The sequence below is a fragment of the Rhineura floridana genome, chromosome 10, assembly GCF_030035675.1.
Source record: "Rhineura floridana isolate rRhiFlo1 chromosome 10, rRhiFlo1.hap2, whole genome shotgun sequence".
NCBI lineage: Eukaryota > Metazoa > Chordata > Lepidosauria > Squamata > Rhineuridae > Rhineura > Rhineura floridana.
Window position 1 is genome coordinate 1,999,564 of NC_084489.1, and position 9,271 is coordinate 2,008,834.

Consider the following 9,271-nt stretch of genomic DNA (forward strand, 5'->3'; position numbering starts at 1 on the left):
TTTTGGAAAAAGGGCGGGGTAAAAAGAATGATAATGAATAATGGTAATAAATAAATAAAAAGGCCTGGCATCCAAGCCCTCAGCCCCTCTTTTTCTACACACAAATAGCTACTACCACAAGATTGTTCAGTTTACCATTCTTTATTAGGAACAGGGTGTTACACCACACCCACCATTTCTTTCCTCCTCAGTTATAAGGAACTCTGAAGCCTCACTGAATACAGGTGGGCCTCTCCCAGCTGCTCTCTACCCAGCAAACCCTGATGACTGGGGATCTGATCCTGTATCCATACAGGAGAAAAGCCCAAGGGGCAGTGGAGTGGTCCTTCACAATTATCTACAGTTTTTTAAAAGTTGGTTATCACTCTACCAATATTCTGACACATTCTTGTATAAGAAACATAAGAGACTAATGAATCCTGAGGGTTTTCTGATGGCTCTAGGGAATTTTCCGGCTGATAGAATTGACGGTCCTGTCGAAACCCTGGCCATGCTGTGGAATACGGAAATGGCCCGGGCAGTTGACACGATCGCCCCGGTGCGCCCTCTCCGTTGCAGAGCTCAATTGGCTCCCTGGTTTACTCCGGAGCTAAGAGTGATGAAGCAAGAAAGGAGACAGCTTGAGTGCAAATGGAGGCGAACTCCCGACGGCTGTAATCATGCACTTGTGAAGCTCTCTACCAAACTCTATGTGAAGGCAGTGAGAGCAGCAAAGAAGCAATACTTTGCTGTCTCTATTCAGTCATCCCTTAACCGCCCAGCGGAACTTTATAAAGTTGTCCGGGGACTTTTACACTCTGGTCCCCAGGACGCAATAACACCATCAATTGCCCGCTGTAATGAGTTTGCGCGACACTTTCGTGATAAGATCATGAACATCCGCCGGGACCTTGACTCCATTATTGTAGCAGTTGATCCTAATGAGGTGTCCAGAGCACAGTCTTGTCCTGTTTTATTGGATGAGTTTCAGTTGGTACAGCTCGAGGATGTGGACAAGGTGCTTGGACAGGTGCGGGCGACCACTTCTGCTCTGGATCCTTGCCCCTCATGGCTAATAAAAGCTAGCAGGAATGGAACAGCCGGCTGGGCCAAGGAGGTGATTAATACCTCTTTACGAGAGGGAGTGGTCCCACCCTGCCTGAAACAGGCGGTGGTGAGACCGCTCCTAAAAAAATCCTCCTTGGACCCTGATAATTTGGACAACTATAGGCCAGTAGCAAATGTCCCATTCCTGGGCAAGGTTCTAGAGCGTGTGGTCGCTCGCCAACTCCAGGCTCTCTTGGATGAAACTGATTATCTAGACCCATTTCAATCGGGCTTTCGGCCGGGGTTTGGTACAGAAACGGCCTTGGTCGCCCTGTATGATGACCTCTGTCGGGAGAAAGACAGAGGGAGTGTAACTCTGTTGGTTCTCCTTGATCTCTCAGCGGCGTTTGATACCATCGACCATGGTATCCTTCTGGGGCGACTTACGGATTTAGGAGTGGGAGGCACTGCTTGGCGATGGCTCTGCTCCTATCTCGGGAATCATCTCCAGAAGGTGATGCTGGGGGAACATTACTCGAGTCCCTGGGTACTCCAACATGGGGTCCCGCAGGGTTCAGTTCTGTCCCCCATGCTTTTTAATATCTATATGAAGCCGCTGGGTGAGGTCATCAGGAGTTTTGGAGTGCGTTTCCAGCAATATGCTGATGATACGCAGCTCTACTACTCCTTTTCATCTTCGTCAGGTGAGGCTGTTGATGTACTAGACCGCTGCCTGGCCGCGATAATGGGCTGGATGAGAGCTAATAAACTGAAACTCAATCCTAACAAGACTGAGATGCTGTTGGTGGGAGGACCCTCTGCCCAGATGGTTGACGTTCGACCTGTCCTAGATGGGGTTACACTCCCCCTAAAGGAACAGGTACGTAGTTTGAGGGTCTTATTAGATCCGCTCCTGTCACTTGAGGCTCAGGTAGCCTCGGTGGCACGGAATGCATTCTACCAGCTCCGGCTGGTAGCCCAACTACGACCCTATCTGAGCAAGGAGCATCTTGCCTCAGTTATCCATGCTATGGTAACCTCTAGATTGGACTACTGTAATGCACTCTACGTAGGGCTACCTATGAAGACGGTTCGGAAACTTCAGCTAGTGCAAAATGCTGCGGCCAGAGTTCTCACTGGGACAAAGAAATTTGACCATATAACACCTGTCCTGGCGCAGCTGCACTGGCTACCGATATGTTTCCGGGCCAGATTCAAAGTGTTGGTTCTTACCTATAAAGCCCTAAACGGCATCGGACCGCAATACCTGATGGAGCGCCTCTCTCGCTATGTACCTACCCGTTCACTACGCTCGACGTCGAAGGCCCTTCTCCGGGTCCCAACCCATAAAGAGGCCCAGAGATCAACAACTAGATCTAGGGCCTTCTCGGTGGTGGCCCCCGAACTATGGAATGCCCTCCCAGACGAGATACGCCTGGCGCCTTCTCTGTTATCTTTTCGGCGCCAGGTAAAAACTTACCTTTTCGCCCAGGCTTTTTAAATTTTGTAAATTTTTAAATATTTTAATTTAATATTCTAAACTTAATATGATCTTAATTTAAATCTCAATGGCAATTTTATTAATGTTTTATAATTGTACTATATATATATATATATTTTTCCACACTTGCTCATATTTTAATTGTGATTTTATTTGTTGTACACCGCCCTGAGAGCTTTCTGCTATAGGGCGGTCTAGAAATGTAATTAAATAAATAAAATAAAATAAATAAACAGAAACCAAGACAGGCTATTCAGATGCTATGGATGTGGCCAAGGAGAGCTTTGGCTTAAATTTGGGTGCCTGTTGTAGAATAAAAAGGTGAGGAAAACCCTGAAAAAGAATGATACTGTTCACAGTGATTTCCTTTTGGAAAGGAAAGGGGCTTCCCCTCTGCCCAGTGCCCACCCACCCAATCTCTTCCCCTCCCCCTTCCTCCCTCTCCTCCTCCTCCCCTCCCTGCCCCTCCCCCAGGTCAGTTTCACCTATCCTAAGCATGATTGCACAGAAGTAAATCCCACTGAACTCAAAAAGCATGCAAATGATCAAACCTGCCCTCCCCTCCCCTTCCCTCCCTCTTGTCCCTTCCCTCCCTCTTCCTTCACCCCTCCCTTCCCCTCCCCCATTCCGTTCCAATCCCCTCCTTCCCTTCCCCTCCCCCTCCTTCTCCCCCATGTTACCAAATTCTTCCAAGCTACACAGGAAGTGGATTGGACTGTGAAAGAGCAACCCAAATGGTGTTTGCATTTTGACAAATTTGTAGGGCAGTCCAATATATCAGAGAGGAGGTCAGGTCTCCTGCTCCCCTGGTGCATTCACTATAGCTGCCCAATTTCCCTGCTTTTTAAAGTTTGATAGATATAGCTGTGGGCTATAGGTACATTCTTAAACAGCAAGGTTTTTTTGCCTATTAGTGAATGTTCTTATGATTCATCCCATTGAGATGAACAGATATAGCATATCTGGAAGCAAAGACAAAGTACAATGTAATTCATACATTAACAGACCTTATTCTTTCCAGCAAATGCCTTCTTGATGTGGGTTGATAATATAATCCCCCCTCTTCTTGACCTTCCTGTAATTTAGATGCCCCACTTTAATCCTTTGTTCCAAGGAAAGAAGATACACTGAACTGGTGTCTTTCTCTTCCTGCCTTTGCCACTTTGTTATCCCCACCCTTAGTCCTGCAACTTCCTCATTTTTCTTCACCTAACTACATCCTGAGGGCCAACTATAGACATGGTAAGGGTAGGGTTGCCATATTCCAGTTCCACAAATCTGGCATGCCAATTTGCATATTATGCAAATTATTTGCATATTATTTGCATATTAATATTTGGATTGTCCAGTTGTTTTGTTTTTTCCAACACTTTGGAATGTTTATTTATTTATTTAGAGGATTTATATCCTGCCCTCAGGGCAGCTTACAAAAACAATAAAAATACACAGTCAATTAAAAGCAATATTGTGACTGAGAGGTTGTCTTAGCAACAATTAGGAAATGTGAAATGAATGCTACAATGTGTAACACAGATAGAAATCAAGATTTCAATATTATCAGTTCAGTCAATAATCTTATCTAATCAGCTTCAAAGCAAGCAGGGCTGCCATAGAATCCTTGACGTACCTGAAGACACCCAAGCTTATACTTATGCTAAGCAGTAAACTGAAGATCAGCAAGTAAATAGGAATTATGTATTCTATCTTTAGAGTATTTAATATGCCACTAGAAAGAACAGAACCTTGGTATGCAGCAAGGCTTTCCTGAACTTCAGAGTATTTTGAGTATACAATGTATAGGAATCCTGCCAAAAATAGTAGTAGTAAAAATATTTATATACTGCTTTTCATCAAAAATATTTATATACTGCCTTTCATCAAAAATATTTATATACTGCTTTTCATCAAAAATATTTATATACTGCTTTTCATCAAAAATATTTATATACTGCTTTTCATCAAAAATATTTATATACTGCTTTTCATCAAAAATATAAACGTATATATATACCCATCCATCGGTCCTTGGAGAGAAAATAAAGTAGGGTGATCTTTGGTGGGGAGATGCCTGCCAGTCATTTGGAAGAAGGAAATGTATTAAAAAATACTTTTTAGCCTTTTCTGAATTGCTAAACAGAGGCTCTGCCAGGCAACAGGATGAAAGAGGCTGTATTCCAGTTTTACTTGGGAGTAAGAGAGCCAGTGTTGCGTAGTGGTTAGCGTGTTGGACTATGACCTGGGATACCAGGGTTTGAATCCCCACTTAGCCATGAAGCTCACTGGGTGACCTTGGGCTCAACTTATGCTATGAAGACTTTTAATAGGATAAGTGCTCTAAGGAAGATTTAGACCAGGCTCAGTTATTTCTCTTAAAAAGAATGACAATGGTTTTGGGTTCCAGTTCTACCTAAAAAGAAGTTGGATGACATGTTACGAAGACAGATCAATTTATTCCTTGTTGCCAAAAAAACTATAAACTTGTGTTGCGCCTACCATTAAGTATCAAACACTGGTGAAAAAGGACATTTTCTCACTGTGTTGAAGTGATGCAGTTTCCAGTGAGAGAGTGAGAGTGACAAAGAGGAAGATCAGAGTTTCTAGCTGGTGGTAGCTGAACCTGGGGGTGAAGCCTTGGGGAGAAGGGATGTCAGGATCTGCTGCTTCTTGCATAAATATTTGTTTGCTTCCACTACACTCTGCTTCTATATTTATAAATATAACAGATACTACAAAGGCACTAGAAGTCTCAACTGCTCTGTTATCCAAAGGAAACGAAACCCTACTATTCTGCCCCTGGAACTGCTCAATGCTTGGAAGTAGGGAGCTTATAACAGTATTACTTAATAGCCTCCAAAAACGATTTCACCCAAACATGACAGTGGGACAAACTAAGTGTTTTTGTACACACCAAGGCACGTGAAGCCTCTCTCAAATCACTTTTAAACCTTAGAAATTCTTATTCCGTTGAGTTCAATGGAGCTTACTCCCAAATAAATGTGTGTATGTGCACAGGAGAGGTAGGGAACTTCAGGCCCGGGAGCTGCATGAAGGCCTCTCTGTTTGCAGACACAAGGTTACAAAGGTGTTTATCAGTAGTTTAGTAGAAAATTCAGAAGTGCAGGGTCCTTTCATGATAGTTACAGCTAAAAGGTAAAGGTAAAGGTGTCCCTGCACTTATAGTTCGAGTCGTTTCCGACTCTTAGGGTGACGTGTTGCGACGTTTACTAGGCAGGCCATATATATGGGGTGGGATTGCCAGTTCCTTCCCCGGCCTTTCTTTACCCCCCAGCATATGCCCGGTACTCATTTTACCGACCACGGATGGATGGAAGGCTGAGTGGACCTCGACCCCTTTTACCGGAGATTTGACTTCCTCCTTCTGTTGGAATCAAACTCCAGCCGTGAGCAGGGCTTCGGCTGCGTTACTGCCGCTTACCACTCTGCACCTTTTTTTGCTCCTGGATTAAGAATATCGTCAATGCATTCTCTTACAACAACAAACATATCTAGGAGCCAATCAGCATGAAAGTGGAGGGCGTTAGCAACTGAGAAGAGTCTTCTCAGTGGCTGACTCACCTCCTTTCACTCTGATTGGCTCCAATCAGCAGAAAAGGCAAGGAAGCATATTAGAAGACTCTTCTCAGTGACTAACACACTCCCTTTTCATGCCAATTGTAGGATGCTTGGAGATTTAGGGACCCTACTCCCAAAAAAGCAGGGGGACTAAGACCCCTTGGGTAAATTGCTTTTAGGGAGGTTCACAATTATGATTTCCTATTTATTTAATCTAAAATATTTAAAATACATAAAAACAGCCAGGGGAAGATATTGGGGAAATTTAAAATAAATACAAATAAAAAGGGGGGGAGGTGAAGAGACCTTAAATGTGTAATAAAAACATAATCAACAACAACAGCAATAACAGAAAGCAAACCAGGAATATCACTGGTTGATTTTAAAAGTATTTGGCTGACACTTAATGTTAAACAATACAATAGTCACTGCCAGGAGTGAGCCAGCCCAGTGTCCACCCAAGGCAGGTGGGACTCACCCTCCTCCTCTGTGTTCTTCAGCCGCCTCTGCCCGCTGCCCTCATGCAATGGTCGCGCCCCACCAGACTGCCGGCTCCAGTGGGCAACAGAGGCTGCTCTCGCCACCGATGCCTTTCCCAGGCCTGGAGAAAAAATGAGGCTGCTTTGCCACCAAAGAAATGAAGGAGCCGTGTGTGCGCGCGCACCTCTCAGCAACTACCCTGCTGGCACATCTGCTTATCAGTCCCTATGCAAAGGCATTGCAATGAGGTTTTCTAGACACTGCCTCAGGTAAACCAAACTGAAACACAACCCTGGCTTCACTGATTGGCTGCAATCCTGAATGGGTGGGGTTAAAGCTATGAAGTGCTATACAGTACAGTACAGATTTGTTTTAAAAAAAGATTTAACAGTGGGGGCGGCTGACGTTTTTATGTATATCTCGAGAACCAGACCACCTAGAAACTTAATTTTTAAAAAAATTAAAGCTGAGAATCTGGGCCACCTAAGGGGCTAAACGGGCACCGGGTGGCATAGAAAGAATCCAGGTAAAACCCAGCTAACTGGGCAATATGGCAACCCTAGGTAAGGGGCACCCATAAACACAGGGATTAAGTATATTTATTAGGATACAAACTGCCTCTTCTATTTTGTAGCCAGCCCTTTGTTTTAACTTTTGTTTTGTTAACATCTCTTGGTTTAAAAATGTTGAAAGGTCTCAGGCAGAGATATTTCACATAACTGAATTTAGGCCCTTAGCGTGCATACCAGTGAGCTGTGGATGGGCCCTTCCCATATAACGGGAAGTTCATTGAGCCCCTGCAAAACTTTGATACATGGTTGTTCAGCTACATTTGGCTTGATAGGTCACAAGATTGTGCAGGCCCACTTGGTAGCTGGATTCTTAACTAAGACATCAACTGGGGATTTTATGAGGCCTAACCAATACTTCACACAATTTGGAAACTATACTTCCGTTAATGCACCCTTTTTTGCAGCCACATTGCACTGTGGAATATATTCAGGTTGTGATCAACAACAATTCCAAGATCCTTCTCGCATGTAATATTCAAGCCTCTGCTTCTTTTCTCTCTTCTTACATCCACTTTCATGAATTCTCTTCACTGTTAACGCTGATTTTTTTGCTTGTCCAATGATACTATAAGTGGTTTTTACAATGGTCTTCAGATTAGAAAAATAGGTCTCTGCCCCTCTGTGGTGTTGTAGTGGGTGAGCTGGAAGTTGTAGTTAGAAGCATTGAAGAGAGCTGGGAGGAAGAAGTCAGAAGTCAGAGCCAGGTTTGTTAGGCTGTGGCCTGATGGATTAATTTTTGTTTTGCTAAACTCCTTAATTAAATAAGCTTTATCCTTATCTCTGGTAGTTTATAATTCCTACAACACAATAACCACCTATATTTTTGTCTCCCCTCCCGCCCCCCGCCCCCCCCCCGCAAACACAGGCTGGTTACAGGCCTGCGTGGTGGTATATGGAAGGCTGGAGGTGAAAAAGTGGTGAGGAGGGGATTAGGATTAGAATGTATTGGTAGGCTAGCTCTCACTTTCTCCTCTTGAGGTTTGAGGTGAGAGTGAGTGACCTGTGGATGATGCAAGTAGTCCAGCAGATAGGATGGGGTACGTATTTTATTTATTTATTTTATTTATTTATTTAATTTCATTTATAAACCGCCCATAGCCAATGGCTCCCTGGGCGGTGTACAACATACAATAATACAATAAATGAACAAAATCACAGATAAAAATACAAATTCATAACAACACTAAATGATATTAACATAGCTAAAACATTAAAACAGTAAAATACATAGAAATATATTAAAATGCCTGGGAGAATAGGAAGGTTTTAGCCTGGTGCCGAAAGGATAGCAGCGTAGGCGCCAGGCGTACCTCCACGGGGAGACTGTTCCACAATTCGGGGGCCACCACCGAAAAGGCCCTAGATCTTGTCATTACCCTCCGAGCCTCTCAGTGAGACGGTACTTGGAGGAGGGCCTTAGATGTCGAATGAAGTGTACGGGTAGGTTCATAGCGGGAGAGACGTTCCATCAGATATTGCAGGCCCACACCGTGTAAGGCTTTATAGGTCAATACCAGCACCTTGAATCTGGCCCAGAAACAAATCAGCAACCAGTGCAAACGGGCCAGAACAGGTGTAATATGTGAGGACCGAGTGGTCCTCGTCAGTAGTCTGGCTGCTGCGTTTTGCACTAGCTGCAGCTTCCGAACCGTCTTCAAGGGCAGCCCCACGTAGAGTGCATTACAGTAATCCAATCTAGAGGTCACTAGAGCATGAACAACTGAGGTGAGGTCATCACCGCCAAGATAGGTGCGTAGTTGGGCTACCAAACGAAGATGGTAAAACGCATTCCGAGCCACCAAGGCTACCTGAGTCTCAAGTGACAAGGAAGGATCGAAAAGAACCCCCAAACTACGAACCTGTTCCAGAACAGGATGAACATCCTCCATCTGAGCGGAAAAGGCACTCACCAACAGCGTCTCAGTCTTGTCTGGATTGAGTTTCAGTTTATTAGCTCCCATCCAGTCCATTATCATGGCCAGGCAACGGTTCAGCACATCAACAGCCTCACCTGAAGCAGATGAAAAGGAGTAATAGAGTTGCGTGTCATCAGCATACTGATGGCAACGTACTCCAAAACTCCGGATGACCGCACCCAGCGGCTTCATGTAGATGTTGA